At 39.2% G+C, this 17787-nt stretch overlaps 1 non-coding gene across 1 annotated transcript; it reads left to right on the forward strand.

Annotated features, from left to right (window-relative positions):
* The first annotated feature begins 16759 nt into the window (after window positions 1–16759).
* Window positions 16760–16867, forward strand: LOC112793385 (small nucleolar RNA R71). The gene has a single exon (XR_003198079.1). It is a non-coding gene; the product is annotated as a small nucleolar RNA R71 (small nucleolar RNA).
* The last annotated feature ends 920 nt before the right edge of the window (window positions 16868–17787 follow it).

Here is a 17787-nt window from a genome sequence, read left to right on the forward strand (position 1 = left end):
ATCACGCCTGATGGGTGTTTAATGGAACCATCAGCAAGTTGGAGACATATCCGGGTTGGTTTGACTTCATCAGTCAACCCAAGCTTTTTGATAGTAGATGCAGGTATTAGGTTGATACTTGCCCCAAGATCACATAGAGCTTGCTTGGTACAAGTACCTTCTAATGTGCATGGTATCATAAAGCTTCCGGGATCTTTAAGCTTCTCAGGTAAGCTTTTCAGAATGACTGCACTACATTCTTCAGTGAGGTAAACTTTTTCAGTTTCCCTCCAATCCTTCTTATGAATTAAGATCTCTTTCATGAACTTAGCATAAGAGGGTATTTGCTCAAGTGCTTCTACAAACGGAATCTTTATTTCAAGAGTCCTGAGATAGTCTGCAAAGCAAGCAAATTGCTTATCCTGTTCCGCTTGACGGAGTTTTTGAGGATAAGGCATTTTGGCTTTGTATTCATCAACCTTAGTTGCTGCAGGTTTATTGCCTACAACCGTGGGTTGAGAAGCCTTTTTAGAGGAGTTGCTATCAGCACTTGTATGTGTCTGATCCCCCACTGGTGTTTGAATACCAGGGGTGGAAGCTAGAGTGGCATTAGACACCAACTCCTTATCTGTTTCTGGCATCTGAACGCCAGAACTGGGCTTCCTTTGGGCGTTCAACGCCAGTTCCTTGCTTGTTTCTGGTGTTGGACGCCAGGACTAAGCATGGGTTGGGCGTTCAACGCCAACTTTCCACCCATTATCTGGCGTTTGAGTGCCAGAGTTATTCCTCTCTGGGCTCTGACTATCCTCATAGGGATTTTGGGTAGCAGTCTGTTCATTTCTTGGCTTTCTGCTGCCTTAAAGTGGGGTATTTAATATTTTTCCACTTCTTAATTGAACTGCTTGGCATTCTTCTGTTATTTGTTTTGATAACTGCTGTTCTGTTTGCTTCAACTGCACTTCCATATTCATATTAGCCATTCTTGTTTCTTGCAATATTTTCTTGAATTCGGCTAGCTATTTTGTTAGAAAGTCTAATTGCTGATTGAATTCAGTAGCTTGTTCTGCAGGACTGAGTTCAATAGTTACTGTTTTAGCCTCTTCGTTGATGGAAGGTTCACTACTTAGGTACAGATGCTGATTTCTGGCAACTGTATCAATAAGCTCTTGAGCTTCTTCTATTGTCATTCTCATGTGTATAGATTCACCAGCTGAGTGGTCTAGAGAAGTCTGAGCTCTCTCTGTAAGCCCATAATAGAAGATGTCTAACTGCACCCACTCTGAAAATATTTCAGAGGGACATTTTCTTAGCATCTCTCTGTATCTCTCCCATACATCATAAAGGGATTCATTATCTACTTGTTTGAAGCCTTGGATGCTCAGCCTTAGCTGTGTCATCCATTTTGGAGGAAAATAGTGATTCAGGAATTTTTCTGACAGCTGTTTCCATGTCTTTATGCTGTCCTTAGGTTGGTTATTTAACCACCTCTTAGCTTGGTCTTTTACAACAAATGGAAATAGTAACAATCTGTAGACATCCTGATCTACTTCCTTATCATGTGTTGTGTCAGCAATTTGTAAAAAATGTGCCAGAAACTCTGTAGGTTCTTCCTGTGGAAGACCGGAATACTGGCAACTTTGCTGCACCATGATAATGAGCTGAGGGTTCAACTCAAAACTACTAACTCCAATGGAGGGTATACAGATACTACTCACATATGAAGCAATAGTGAGGTTAGCAAATGACCCCAGAGTCCTTTTGAACTGTTTATTTCCACTTAAGTCCATAATGGGAAAGGGAGATGATATGAATTTATTTTATTTATTTTATTATTATAGAGAAGGTTTCGAAATAATAAAATAAAATAAAATAAAAACTAAAATAAAAAGAAAAACAAAAAGAATATGAAAATATTTTATGAAGAAATTCGAAAAAGTGAGGAGAGAGAAAGTGGTTAGAATATTTTTGAAAAAGCTATAATTTTAAAATTTTAAAAATGAAATCCGAAATATTTTTTTTAAAATTTCAAAATAATTGCTTTAAAAATAGTTAGAAAAATATTTTTTTTTGAATTTTGAATTTTATGATGAAAGAGAAAAACACAGAAAAGACCCAAGACTTAAAATTTTTAGATCTAATGCTCCTTGTTTTCGAAAATTTTGGAGGGAAAATACCAAGGAATACCAAACTTAAAAATTTTAAGATAAAAACACAAAGAAGACTCAAGAATACTTTGAAGACTCACAAAAACAAGAACAAAAGAAAGAACACCAAACTTAAAATTTTTAGAAAACCACAATAAAATTTTCAAAAATTAAAGAAAGATTAACAAGAAAACACCAAACTTAAAGTTTGGCACAAGATTTAATTAAAGAAAAATTATTTTTGAAAAAAAAATTTTAAAAGGAAGAACCCAATTGCCAAGAACATAAGCCAACGCTCTAGCCAACTGAGCTATAAATGTAACGTGTTTTAATATTGTATAAAAAATAATTTTGAAAACTAATATTTTGAAAAAGCACAAGGAAAACACGAAAATACACAGAACAGGAAAAATCAAAGATCAAATAAGAAAAATTGAGAAGAACAATTTGAAGATCAAGGAAAAACAAAGAACATGCAATTCGAAAATTGAAAGACAAAGAAAAACATGCAATTGACACCAAACTTAGAACATGACGCTAAACTCATAAAAAAAATGAAAATTCAAATAAAGAAAAATAATATTTTTGAAAATTTTTTAAAAAGAATCGTAGAAGATGCAATCCTAGTGACTCTAAACTAAAAAGACAAACTTTTCCTAATCTAAGTAACAAGAATCATCGTCAGTTGTTCAAACTCAAACAATCCCCGGCAACGGCGCAAAAAACTTGGTGCACAAAGTTTTTGTGTATGCCAATATTAATGGACTATTTCTCACAGCTTCGCACAACTAACCAGCAAGTGCACTGGGACGTCCAAGTAATACCTTACGTGAGTAAAGGTCGAATCCCACGGAGATTGTTGGCTTGAAGCAAGCTATGGTTATCTTATTATTCTTAGTAAGGATATAATTTCAATAATAATTTTTAGTTTCAATTGTAAAAAGTAAAAGAGCATGAAATAAATACTTATTTTGTAGTAATGGAGAATATGTTGGAGTTTTGGAGATGCTTTATCCTCTGAATTCCTGCAACATAATGCTTTCTCACTTTCATAAATGCAAGGCTCCTTCCATGGCAAGCTGTATGTAGGGCATCGCCATTGTCAATGGCTACTTCCCATCCTCTCAGTGAAAATGGTCCAAATGCTCTGTCACAGCACGGCTAATCATCTGTCGGTTCTCGATCATGTCGGAATAGAATCCATCGATTTTCTTGCGTTTGTCATCACGCCCAACAATCACAAGTTTGAAGCTCGTCACAGTCATCCAATCCTTGAATCCTACTCAGAATACCACAGACAAGGTTTAGACCTTCCGGATTCTCAAGGATGCTACCAATGAATTCTAGCTTATACCACGAAGATTCTGATTAAGGAATCTAAGAGATACTCATTCAATCTAATGTAGAACGGAGGTGGTTGTCAGGCACACGTTCGTGGATTGAGGAAGGTGATGAGTGTCACGGATCATCACCTTCTTCATAGTGAAGCGCGAATGAACATCTTAGATAGGAACAAGCGTGTTTGAATGGAAAACAGAAATAATTGCATTAATTCATCGAGGCGCTGCAGAGCTCCTTACCCCCAACAATGGAGTTTAGAGACTCATGCCGTCAAAGAGTACAAAATTCAGATCTAAAAATGTCATGAGATACAAAATAAATTTCTAAAAGTTGTTTAAATACTAAACTAGTAACCTAGGTTTACAGAAAATGAGTAAACTAGGATGGATAGTGCAGAAATCCACTTCTAGGGCCCACTTGGTGTGTGCTGGGGGCAGAGACTTAAGCTTCTCACATGCCTGGGCTGTTTCTGGAGTTGAACGCCAGGTTGTAACCTATTTCTGGCGTTGAACTCCAACTTGCAACCTGTTTTTGGCACTGAACGCCAAACTGCAACATGGAACTGGCGTTGAACGCCAGTTTACGTCATCTATCTTCGCGCAAAGTATGGACTATTATATATTGCTAGAAGCCCTAGATGTCTACTTTTCAACCCAATTGAGAGCGCGCCAATCGGACTCCTGTAGCTCCAAAAAATCCATTCCGAGTTCAGGAAGCTCAGAATCCAACAGCATCAGCAGTCCTTTTTCAGCCTAAATCAGAGTTTTGCTCAGCTCCCTCAATTTCAGCCGGAAAATACCTGAAATTACAGAAAAACACACAAACTCATAGTAAAGTCCAGAAATATGAATTTTGCCTAAAAACTAATAAAATTATACTAAAAACTAACTAAAACATACTAAAATCTACATGAAATTACCCCCCAAAAAGCGTATAAAATATCCGCTCATCACTCACCAATGAATTGAATAACTTGATTAGGCAGACACTACCTCAAAAGAAAGAGGATCCCAGAAGGTTCTTAATACCTTGTACCATAGGCACCATGACCTTTGAGAAGGCTCTGTGTGACCTGGGGTCAGGCATAAATCTCATGCCACTCTCTGTAATGGAGAAACTGGGAATCTTTGAGGTTCAAGTTGCAAGAATCTCACTAGAGATGGCAGACAAATCAATGAAACATGCTTATGGACTAGTAGAGGATGTGCTAGTGAAGTTTGAAGGCCTTTACATCCCTGCTGATTTCATAATCCTAGATACTGGAAAAGATGAGGATGAATCCATCATCCTTGGCAGACCTTTCCTAGCCACCGCAAAAGTTATGATTGATGTTGACAGAGGAGAGTTGGTCCTTCAATTGAATGAGGACTACCTTGAATTCAAGACTCAAGGTTCTCCTTCTGTACACATGGAGAGGAAGCATGAAAAGCTTCTCTCAAAGAGTCAAACAAAGCCCCCACATTCAAACTCTAAGTTTGGTGTTGGGAGGCCACAACCAAACTCTAAGTTTGGTATTGAGAGGCCGGGACCAAACTCTAAGTTTGGTGTTGAGAGGTTCTAACCATGCTCTGATTATCTGTGAGGTTCCATGAGAACCCACTGTCAAGCTATTGACATTAAAGAAGCACTTATTGGGAGACAACCCAATTTTTATTTATCTATGTTATTTTATGTTTTCTTTAGGTTGATGATCATGTGGAGTCACAAAAACAACTGCAAAAATCAAAGCAAATTCAAAAACAGCATTAAAAATAGCACACCCTAGAGGATAAGCTTACTGGCATCTAAACACCAGTAAGAGTAGCAGAATGGGCGTTAAACGCCCAGCCTGGCATTATTCTGGGCGTTTAACGCCAAAAATGGGCACCAGACTGCCGTTTAACGCCAGAATAGAGCATCAAACTGGCGTTAAACGCCAGAAACAAGCAACAGCTTGGCGTTAAATGCCAGAAAAGGGATAAAAGCTTGCGTTTAACACCAGAAACAGGCAGCAGTTTGGCGTTAAATGCTAGAATTGCAATCTAAGGGCATTTTTGCACGCCTAAATAGAGCAGGGATAATAAGTCCTTGACCCCTCAGGATCTGTGGACCCCACAGGATCCCCACATACCCCACCTCTCTCTCTCCCACTCACACATCTCTATAACACTCTACCCAAAACACCACTCACCTATCAAATCCTATTCTCTTCACCAATCACCTCCATCCCTCTTCCCCAAAAAAAAACCCTACTTACCTCACTTTCAAATTCAACCACTTTTCCCACCTAAACCCACCCAATTCCATTCGGCCACTCTCCCTCTCTTTCCCTATAAATACCCCTCTTCACTCCTTCATTTTCACACATCACAAACCCTTTCCTACCCTATTGGACGAACCTATCTCTCCCTCCATCTCCTCCATTTTCCTCTTATTCCCCTTCTTTCTTTCTTCTTTTGCTCGAGGACGAGAAAACCTTTTTAAGTTTGGTGTGGTAAAATCATTGCTTTTTATTTTCCATAATCATTTATGGCACCTAAGGCCGGAGAAACCTCTAGAAAGAGGAGAGGGAAGGCAAAAGCTTCCACCTCAGAGTCATGGGAGATGGAGAGATTCATCTCAAAGGTCCATCAAGACCACTTCTATGAAGTTGTGGCCAAGAAGAAGGTGATCCCTGAGGTCCCTTTCATGCTCAAGAAATATGAGTATCCAGAGATCCGACATGAAATCCGAAGAAGAGGTTGGGAAGTTCTCACCAACCCATTCAACAAGTCAGAATCTTAATGGTTCAAGAGTTCTATGCCAATGCATGGATCACGAGGAACCATGATCAAAGTATGAACCTGAATCCAAAGAATTGGCTTACAATGGCTCGGGGAAAATACTTAAATTTCAGTCTGGAAAATGTAAGGTTGGCGTTCAACCTGCCAATGATGCAAGAAAACGCATGCCCCTACACTAGAAGGGTCAACTTTGATCAACGGTTGGACCAAGTCCTCATGGACATATATGTGGAAGGAGCTCATTGGAAAAGAGACTAAAGAGGCAAGCCGGTTCAATTGAGAAGACCGGACCTTAAGCCTGTGGCTAGAGGATGGTTGGAGTTCATCTAACGCTCCATCATTCCTACTAGCAACCGATCTTAAGTGATTGTGGATCGGGCTATCATGATCCATAGTATCATGATTAGGGAGGAAGTGGAAGTTCATGAGATCATACCTCTAGAACTCTATAAGGTGGCTGACAAGTCCTCCACTTTGGCAAGGTTAGCCTTTCCTCATCTCATTTGTCACCTATGCAATTCGACTGGGATTGACATAGAAGGAGACATCCTCATTGAAGAGGACAAGCCCATCACTAAGAAAAAGATGGAGCAAATAAGAGAGCCCACTCATGGACCTCAACAAGAGTATAAGGAAATTCTTCATCAAGAAATCCCTGAGATGCCTCAAGGGATGAATTTTCCTCCACACAACTATTGGGAGCAACTCAACACCTCTTTGGAAGGCTTGAGTTACAACATGGACCAACTAAGGGTGGAGCACCAAGAGCACTCCATCATTCTCCATGAGATTAGAGAAGATCAAAGAGCTATGAGGGAGGAGCAACAAAGGCAAGGAAGAGACATAGAGGAGCTCAGGCATTCCATTGGATCTTCAAGAGAAAGAACTAGCCGCCATCACTAAGGTGGACCCGTTCTTTGATTTCCTTGTTCTTATTTTCTATTTTTCAAATTTGATGCTTTATGTTTGTCTATGTTTGTGTCTTCATTACATGATCATTAGTGTCTAGTGTCTATGTCTTAAATCTATGAATAATTCCATGAATCTTTCACCTCTCTTAAATGAAAAATGTGCTTAATTACAAAAGAACAAGAAGTACTTGGATTTCAAATTTTATCTTGAAATTAGTTTAATTATTTTGATGTGGTGACAATACCTTTTGTTTTTCTGAATGAATGGTTAAACAGTGCATATTTTTTATAGTGAAGTTTATGAATGTTAAAATTGTTGGCTCTTAAAAGAATGATGAAGAAAGAGAAATGTTATTGATAATATGATCATGAAATTGATTCTTGAAGCAAGAAAAAGCAGTGAAAAAGAAAAAAGTAGCGAAAAAAAGAATGGCAAAAAAAAAGAGAAAAAGAAAAAGAAAAAGCAAGAAGATAAAGCCAATAGCCCTTTAAACCAAAAGGCAAGGATAAAGAGGATCCAAGACTTTGAGCATTAATGGATAGGAGGGCCCAAGGAAATAAAATCCAGGCCTAAGCGGCTAAATCAAGTTGTCCCTAACTATATGCTTATGGCATGAAGGTCCAAGTGAAAAGCTTGAGACTGAGTGGTTAAAATCGTGATCCAAAGAAAAAAGAGTGTGCTTAAGAACTCTGGACACCTCTAATTGGGGACTTTAGCAAAGCTAAGTCACAATCTGAAAAGGTTCACCCAGTTATGTGTCTGTGGCATTTATGTATCCGGTGGTAATACTGGAAAACAAAGTGCTTAGGGCCACGGCCAAGACTCATAAAGTAGCTGTGTTCAAGAATCAACATACTGAACTAGGAGAATCAATAACACTATCTAAAATTCTGAGTTCCTACAGATGCCAATCATTTTGAATTTCAAAGGATAAAGTGAGATGCCAAAGCTGTTCAGAAGCAAAAAGCTACTAGCCCCGCTCATCTAATTGGAACTAAGTTTCACTGATATTGCGAGACTCTTTGTATATTCTCTTCTTTTATCCTATTTGATTTTCAGTTGCTTGGGGACAAGCAACAATTTAAGTTTGGTGTTGTGATGAGCGGATAATTTATACGCTTTTTGGCATTGTTTTTAAGTAGTTTTTAGTAGAATCTAGCTACTTTTTCATATATTTTTATTAGTTTTTAAGAAAAATTCACATTTCTTGACTTTACTATGAGTTTGTGTGTTTTTCTGTGATTTTAGGTATTTTCTGGCTGAAATTGAGGGACCTGAGCAAAAATCTGATTCAGAGGCTGAAAAAGGACTGCCGATGCTGTTGGATTCTAACCTCCCTGCATTTGAAATGGAATTTTTGGAGCTTCAGAAACCTAAACGGCGCGCTCTCAATTGCGTTGGAAAGTAGACATCCAGGGCTTTCCCGCAATATATAATAGTCCATACTTTGCTCGATTTTTGACGATACAAACTGGCGTTCAAATGCCAACTTCCTGCCCTATTCTGGCGTTAAACGCCAGAAACAGGTTACAAGCTAGAGTTAAATGCCCAAAACAGGCTGCAAACTGGCGTTTAACTCCAAGAGAAGTCTCTACATGTGAAAGCTTCAATGCTTAGCCCAAGCACACACCAAGTGGGCCCGGAAGTGGATTTCTGCATCATTTACTTATCTTTGTAACCCTAGTAACTAGTTTAGTATAAATAGAACTTTTTACTATTGTACTCAGATTTTTGGATCTTTTGAATCTTTGCATTATCCTTAGATCATCTTTTGGAACATTTTTCCTTAGACATTGAGGGCTGGCCTCACGGCCATGCCTGGACCATCATCACTTATGTATATTCAACGGTGGAGTTTCTACACACCATAGCTTAAGGTGTGGAGCTCTGCTATTTCTTGAGTATTAATGCAATTACTACTGTTTTCTCATGCTTATTCTTGTTCTAAGATATCCATTTGCACACAAGAACATGATGAATGTGATGATTATGTGACACTCATCACCATTCTCAACTTATGAACACGTGCCTGACAAACACTTCCGTTCTACATGAAAACAAGCTTGAATGCATATCTCTTGGATTCCTGGTCCATGACGCATGGTTGCCTCTCCTGACAACAGAGCCTTCCATTCCGTGAGATCAGAGTCTTCGTGGTATAAGCTAGAATCAATTGGCAGCATTCTTGAGATTCGGAAAGTCTAAACCTTGTCTGTGGTATTTCAATAGGATCTGGAATGGGATGACTATGACGAGCTTCAAACTCATGACTGTTGGGCGTAGTGACAGACACAAAAGGATCATTGGATCCAATTCCAACACGAGTGAGAACCGACAGATGATTAGCCCTACGTAACCTGTAGTTGGACCATTTTCACTGAGATGACGGACGGTAGCCATTGACAACGGTGATCCCCCTATATACAGCTTGCCATGAAAATGAGTATGAATGATTGAATGAAGACAGTAGGAAATCAGAGATTTAGAAGTACTAACGCATCTCCATGCGCTTATCTGAAATTCCCACCAATGAATTACATAAGTATCTCTATCTTATTTTATGTTTTATTTATCTTTTAATTATCAAAACTTCATAACCATTTGAATTCGCCTGACTGAGATTTACTAGATGACCATAGCTTGCTTCAAACCGACAATCTCCGTGGGAACAACCCTTACTCATGTAAGGTTTATTACTTGGATGACCCAGTGCACTTGCTGGTTAGTTGTGTGAAGTTGTGAAAAAGAGTTGAGATTACAATTGTGCGTACCAAGTTGTTGGCGCCATTGAGATCACAATTTCGTACACCACATACCCCAACGATCACACAAAGCTAGTAGATGAGATGAGGGAAGGCCAACTTGGCATGTGTGTTGGCGTTAGAGGCGATATGATAAATCTGTTGTGGAATGTTGTCCTCTACCACCATCTTATAGCCAATCATGATATAGTGGATCATGATTGCTGTATCCACTGTGCACTCCCAGTGGTTGCTAGTAGGGATAATAGAGCATTGTATGAACTCCAACCACACCCTAGCAACCAGCTTGAGGTCATTGGTGTACGAAATTGTGTCTCTAATAATGGCATTCAACTTGGTATGCGCATCTACTAACTCAGCACTTTCTTCACAACTTCGCACAACTAACCAGCAAGTGCACTGGGTCGTCCAAGTAATAAACCTTACGTGAGTAAGGGTCGATCCCACTGAGATTGTTGGTATGAAGCAAGCTATGGTCATCTTGTAAGTCTCAGTTAGGCGGATAATAAATGGTTATGGAGTTTTCGAATAATAATAATAGATAAACAGAAAATAAAGATAGAAATACTTATGTAAATCATTGGTAAGAATTTTAGATAAGTATATGGAGTTGCTTCGTCCCTGTTGGATCTCTGCTTTCCTATTGCCTTCCTTCAATCCTTCTTACTTCTTTCCATGGCAAGCTGTATGTAGGGCATCACTGTTGTCAATGGCTACATCCCATCCTATCAGTGAAAAAGGTCCAAATGCTCTTGTCATAGCACAGCTAATCATCTGTCGATTCTCGATCATGTCGGAATAGAATCCATTGATTCTTTTGCGTTTGTTATCACGCCCAACAATCGTGAGTTTGAAGCTCGTCACAGTCATTCAATCCCTAAATCCTACTCGGAATACCACAGACAAGGTTTAGACTTTCCGGATTCTCATGAATGCCGCCATCAATTCTAGCTTATACCACGAAGATTCTGATTAAGGAATCTAAGAGATATGCGTTCGGTCTAAGGTAGAACGAAAGTGGTTGTCAGTCACGTTTTCATAGGTGAGAATGATGATGAGTGTCACAGATCATCACATTCATCATGTTGAAATGCAACGAATATCTTAGAATAAGAATAAGCTGAATTGAATAGAAAATAGTAGTAATTGCATTAAAACTCGAGGTACAATAGAGCTCCACACCCTTAATCTATGGTGTGTAGAAACTCCACCGTTGAAAATACATAAGTGATGGTGGTCCAGACTTGGCCAAATGGCCAGGCCCCCAAAATGTGATAAGAATTCAAAAATAGGGAGAAGGACCCCTAGTACAATAGTAAAAAGTTCTATTTATACTAGACTAGTAACTAGGGTTTACAGAAGTAATTAATTGATGCAGAAATCCACTTTTGGGGCCCACTTGGTGTGTGCTTTGGCTGAGATTGAGCTTTACACGTGTAGAGGCTTCTTTTGGAGTTGAACGCCAAGTCGTAACGTGTTTTTGGCGTTCAACTCTGGTTCGTGTTGTGTTTCTGGCGTTTGACTCCAGAATGCAGCATGGAACTGGCGTTGAGCGCCAGTTTACATCATCTAATCTCGAATAAAGTATAGACTATTATATATTGCTGGAAAGTTCTGAATGTCTACTTTCCAAAGCCGTTGAAAGCACGCCATTTGGAGTTCTGTAGCTCCAGAAAATTTATTTTGAGTGCAGGGAGGTCAGAATCCAACAACATCAGCAGTCCTTTGTCAGCCTTCTTATCAGAGTTTTGCTCAGGTCCCTCAATTTCAGCCAGAAAATACCTAAAATTACAGAAAAATACACAAACTCATAGTGAAGTCTAGAAATGTAAATTTAGCATAAAAACTAATGAAAACATCCCTAAAAGTAGCTAGATCCTACTAAAAATTACCTTAAAACAATGCCAAAAAGCATATAAATTATCCGCTCATCACAACACCAAACTTAAATTGTTGCTTGTCCCCAAGCAACTTGAAAATCAAATGGGATAAAAAGAAGAGAACATACTATAAATCTCAGAATATCAATGAATATTCGTTCTAATTAGATGAGCGGGACTTGTAGCTTTTTGCTTCTGAACAGTTTTGGCATCTCACTTTATCCTTTGAAGTTTAGAATGATTGGCATCTATGGGAACTTAGAATTTCAGATAGTGTTATTGATTCTCCTAGTTAGGTATGTTGATTCTTGAACACAGCTACTTTTATGAGTCTTGGCCGTGGCCCTAAGCATTTTGTTTTCCAGTATTACCACCAGATACATAAATGCCACAGACACATAACTGGGTGAACCTTTTCAGATTGTGACTCAGGTTTGCTAAAGTCCCCAATTAGAGGTGTCTAGAGCTCTTAAGCACATCCTTTTTGCTTTGGATCACGACTTTAACCACTCAGTCTCAAGCTTTTCACTTGGACCTGCATGCCACAAGCACATGGTTAGGGACAACTTGATTTAGATGCTTAGGCCTGGATTTTATTTCCTTGGGCCCTCCTATCCATTGATGCTCAAAGTCTTGAATCCTTTTTACCCTTGCCTTTTGGTTTTAAGGGCTATTGGCTTTTTTTGCTTGCTTTTTCTTTTTCTTTCTAATTTTTTCACCACTTTTTTTCGCAAGCTTTTGCTTTTTCACTGCTTTTTCTTGCTTCAAGAATCAATTTCATGATTTTTCAGATTATCAATAGCATTTCTCTTTGTTCATCATTCCTTCAAGAGCCAACAATTTTAACATTCATAAACAACAAGATCAAAAATATGCACTGTTCAAGCATTCATTCAGAAAACAAAAAGTATTGTCACCACATCAATATAATTAAACTAATTTCAAGGATGAATTCAAAATTCATGTACTTCTTATTCTTTTGCATTAGAAACATTTTTTCATTTAAGAGAGGTGAAGGATTTATGGAATTATTTATAGCCTTAAGACATAGTTACTAAATACTAATGATCATTTAATGAAGACACAAACATAGACAAACATATGGCATAAAAATCGAAAAGCCAAAAAATAAGAACAAGGAATGAGTCCACCTTAGTGATGGTGGCGCTTTCTTCTTGAAGAACCAATGATGTCCTTGAGCTCTTTTATGTCTTTTCCTTGCCTTTGTTGCTCCTCCCTTATTGCTCTTTGATCTTCTCTGATTTCATGGAGAATAATGGAGTGCTCTTGATATTCCACCCTTAATTGATCAATATTGTAACTCAAGTCTTCTAGAGAAGTGTTGAGTTGTTCCCAATAGTTGTTGGAAGGAAAGTGCATCCCTTGAGGCATCTCCGGGATTTCTTGGTGATGAGCTTCCTCATCCGTCTCTTGGGATCCATGAGTGGGCTCTCTTGTTTGCTCCATCCTCTTCTTAGTGATGGGCTTATCCTCCTCAATGGGGATGTATCCTTCTATGATAACTCCAGCTGAGTAACATAGATGGCAAATAAGATGAGGAAAAGCTAGCCTTGCCATGGTGGAGGATTTTTCGGCTATTTTATAGAATTCAAGGGAGATGACTTCATGAACTTCTACTTCCTCTCCATTCATGATGCTATGAATCATGATGGCCCGATCCACAGTAACTTCGGATCGGTTGCTAGTGGAGATGATGGAGCGTTGGATGAACTCCAACCATCTTCTAGCCACAGGCTTGAGGTCTAGTCTTCTTAATTGAACCGGCTTGCCTTTGGAGTCTCTTTTCCATTGAGCTCCTTCAACACATATGTCCATAAAGACTTGGTCAAACCTTTGATCAAAGTTGACCCTTCTAGTGTAGGGGCATGCATTTTCTTGCATCATAGGAAAGTTGAATGCCAACCTTACATTTTCCGGACTGAAATCTAAGTATTTCCCCCAAACCATTGTAAGATAATTCTTTGGATTCGGGTTCACACTTTGATCATGGTTCCTAGTGATCAATGCATTGGCATAGAACTCTTGAACCATTAAGATTCTGACTTGTTGAATGGGGTTGGTCAGAACTTCCTAACCTCTTCTTTGGATCTCATGTCGGATCTCCAGATACTCATTTTTCTTGAGTTTGAAAGGGACCTCGGGGATCACCTTCTTCTTGGCCACAACATCATAGAAGTGGTCTTGATAGGCTTTGGAGATGAATCTCTCCATCTCCCATGACTCGGAGGTGGAAGCTTTTTTCTTCCCTTTTCTTTTTCTACAGGTTTCTCCAGCCTTAGGTGCCATAGGTGGTTATGAAAAAACAAAAAAAGCTCTACTTTTACCACACCAAACTTAGAATATTGCTCGCCATCGAGCAAGAGAAGAAAGAATAGATGAAGAAGAAGAAGAGATGGAGGAGAAAAAGAGAGGGTTGTGTTTCGGCCAAGGAGGAGAAGAGAGGGTTGTGTTGTGTGAAAAAGAAGAAAAATGGAGGGGTTTATATAGTGGAGGGAGAGGGGTTAAGGTTCGGCCATATTGGGTAGGTTTGGGTGGGAAAGTGATTTTTGAATTTTGAAGGTTGGTGGGGTGTATGGGGAAGAGTGGATGGATGTGAGTGGTGAAGAGGTGATGGAGAAGAGAGATTGAGGTGATTGGTGAAGGGTTTTGGGGAAGAGTGTTTATTGGATTATGTGAAAAAAAGAGAGAGGGTGAGTTGAGGTAGGCAGGGAATCTGTGGGGTCCACAGATCCTGAGATGATCCTATGGGTTCCACAGATCCTGAGGTGTCAAGGATTTAAATCCCTGCACCAATGAGGCGTGTAAAATGCCCTCTTCATGCAATCCTGGCATTTAACGCCAGATTGATGCTTGTTTCTGGCGTTAAATGCCATATCTATGCTTGTTTTGGGCGTTCAACACTAGTCTGCAGCATGTTTCTGGCGTTGAATGCCAGCTTTTCTTACTGTGCAATCATGGCGTTTAAACGCCTGATTGCTGTATGTTTCTGGCGTTCAACGCCAGATCCATGCTCTGTTCTGGCATTGAACGCCAGCCAGATGCTCCTTACTGGCGTTTAAACGCCAATAAGCCCTTCTTCCAGGGTGTACTGTTTTTCTGCTATTTTTTTATTTTGTTTTTAATTTTTGTATTTGTTTTGTGACTCCACATGATCATGAACCTAATAAAATATAAAAGAACAATAAAATAAAAATAAAATTAGATAAATAAAAATTGGGTTGCCTCCTAATAAGCGCTTCTTTAATGTCACTAGCTTGACAGTGGGCTCTCATGGAGCCTCACAGGTGATCAGGTCAATGTTGTAGACTCCCAACACCAAACTTAGAGTTTGGATGTGAGGATTCAACACCAAACTTAGAGTTTGGTTGTGGTCTCCCAACACCAAACTTAGAGTTTGATTGTGGGGGCTCTGTTTGACTCTGTACTGAGAGAAGCTTTTCATGCTTCCTCTTCATGTATACAAAAGAATACCCTTGGGTCTTAAACACAAGGTAGTCCCCATTCAATTCTCCTCTGTTAACATCTATCACAGCTTCTGTTGTGGCTAGGAAAGGTCTTCCAAGGATGATGCATTCATCCTCCTCCTTCCTAGTGTCTAAGATTATGAAATCACCAGGGATGTAAAGGCCTTCAACATTTACTAACATGTCCTCTACCAATCCATAAGCTTGTCTTACTGACTTGTCTACCATCTGTAATGAGAATATGGCAGGCTGTACCTCAATGATCCCTAACTTCTCCATTACAGAGAGTGGCATAAGATTTATGCCTGACCCTAGGTCACACAGAGCCTTTTCAAAGGTCATGGTGCCTATGGTACAGGGTATTAAGAATTTGCCAGGATCTTGTCTCTTTTGAGGTAAAGTTTGCTGAACCCATGTATCTAGTTCACTAATGAGCAAAGGAGGTTCACCTTCCCAAGTCTCATTACCAAACAACTTGGCATTCAGCTTCATGATGGCTCCTAGATATTGAGCAACTTGCTCTCCAGTTACATCTTCATCCTCTTCAGAGGAAGAATATTCTTCAGAGCTCATGAATGGCAGAAGGAGATTTAATAGGATCTCTATGGTCTCTATATAACATTCAGATTCCTTTGGGTCTGCAATAGGGAGCTCCTTCTTGCTTGAGAGACGTCCCATGAGGTCTTCCTCATTGGGGTTCACGTCCTCTCCTTCCTCTCTAGGTTCGGCCATGTTGATTATGTCAATGGCCTTGCACTCTCTTTTTGGATTCTCTTCAGTATTGCTTGGGAGAGTACTAGGAGGAGTTTCAGTGACTTTCCTACTCAGCTGGCCCACTTGTGTCTCCAAATTTCTGATGGAGGACCTTGTTTCACTCATGAAACTTAAAGTGGCCTTAGACAGATCAGAGACTATGTTTGCTAAGTTAGAGGGGCTCTACTTAGAATTCTCTGTCTGTTGTTGAGAAGATGATGGAAAAGGCTTGCTATTGCTGAGCCTATTTCTTCCACCATTATTAAAGCCTTGTTGAGGCTTTTGTTGATCCTTTCATGAGAAATTTGGATGATTTCTCCATGATGAATTATAGGTGTTTCTATAAGGTTCACCCATGTAATTTACCTCTGCCATTGCAGGGTTCTCAAGATCATAAGCTTCTTCTTCAGAAGATGCCTCTTTAGTACTGTTGGATGCATTTTGCCATCCATTTAGACATTGAGAAATCATGTTGACTTGCTGAGTCAACATTTTGTTCTGAGCCAATATGGCATTCAGAGCATCAATTTCAAGAACTCCCTTCCTTTGAGGCATCCCATTATTCACGAAATTTCTCTCAGAAGTGTACATGAACTGGTTATTTGCAACTATGTCAATAAGTTCTTGAGCTTCTGTAGGTGTTTTCTTTAGGTGAATGGATCCACTTGCAAAATGGTCCAGTGACATCTTAGAGAACTCAGATAGACCAAAATAGAATATATCCAGAATGGTCCACTCTGAAAGCATGTCAGAAGGACACCTTTTGGTCATCTGCTTGTATCTTTCCCAAGCTTCATAGAGGGATTCACCATCTTTTTGTTTGAAGGTTTAAACATCCACTCTAAGCTTGCTCAGTTTTTGAGGAGGAAAGAACTTAGCCAAGAAGGCCGTGACCAGCTTATCCCAGGAGTCCAGGCTATCTTTAGGTTGTGAGTCCAACCATGTTCTAGCTCTGTCTCTTACAGCAAAAGGGAAAAGCATGAGCCTGTAAACTTCAGGATCTACTCCATTAGTCTTAACAGTCTCACAGATCTGCAAGAACTTAGTTAAAAACTGATAGGGATCTTCTGATGGAAGTCCATGAAACTTGCAGTTCTGCTGCATTAGAGCAACTAGTTGAGGTTTCAGCTCAAAATTGTTTGCTCCAATGGCAGGGATTGAGATGCTCCTTCCATCAAATTTAGAAGTAGGTGTAGTATAATCACCAAGCATCCTTCTTGCATTATTGTTGTTGGGTTCGGCTGCCATATCCTTTTCTTGTTCGAAAATTTCAGTAAGGTTGTCTCTGGATTGTTGTATTTTAGTTTCTCTTAATTTCCTCTTCAGAGTCCTTTTAGGTTTAGGGTCATCTTCAACAAGAATGCCTTTTTCCTTGTTCCTGCTCATATGAGAAAGAAGAGAATAGAAAAGGAAGAGGAATCCTCTATGTCACAGTATAGAGATTTCTTTATGTTAGTAGAATAAGAAGGGAATAGAAGAAGGGAAAGAGTCAAGAATCCAAACACAAGGGGGAGGATAGGTGCAAATTCTTGTGTAGAAGAGAAGTGTTAGTAGATGAATAAATAAATAGAAGAAGAGAGAGAGAGAAATTTTCGAAAATTAATTTTGAGAAAGGGTTAGTGATTTTCAAAAATTAAGAGAAGAAATAAAATTAAAATTAAAATTTGAAACAATTAGTTAATTAAAAAGAATTTTGAAAAAGGGGAAAGGAATTTTCGAAAATCAGAGAGGGAAAAGTAGTTAGTTGGTTTTGAAAAAGATAAGAAACA

Source organism: Arachis hypogaea, chromosome 3, assembly GCF_003086295.3.
Source record: "Arachis hypogaea cultivar Tifrunner chromosome 3, arahy.Tifrunner.gnm2.J5K5, whole genome shotgun sequence".
NCBI classification, from domain to species: Eukaryota; Viridiplantae; Streptophyta; class Magnoliopsida; order Fabales; family Fabaceae; genus Arachis; species Arachis hypogaea.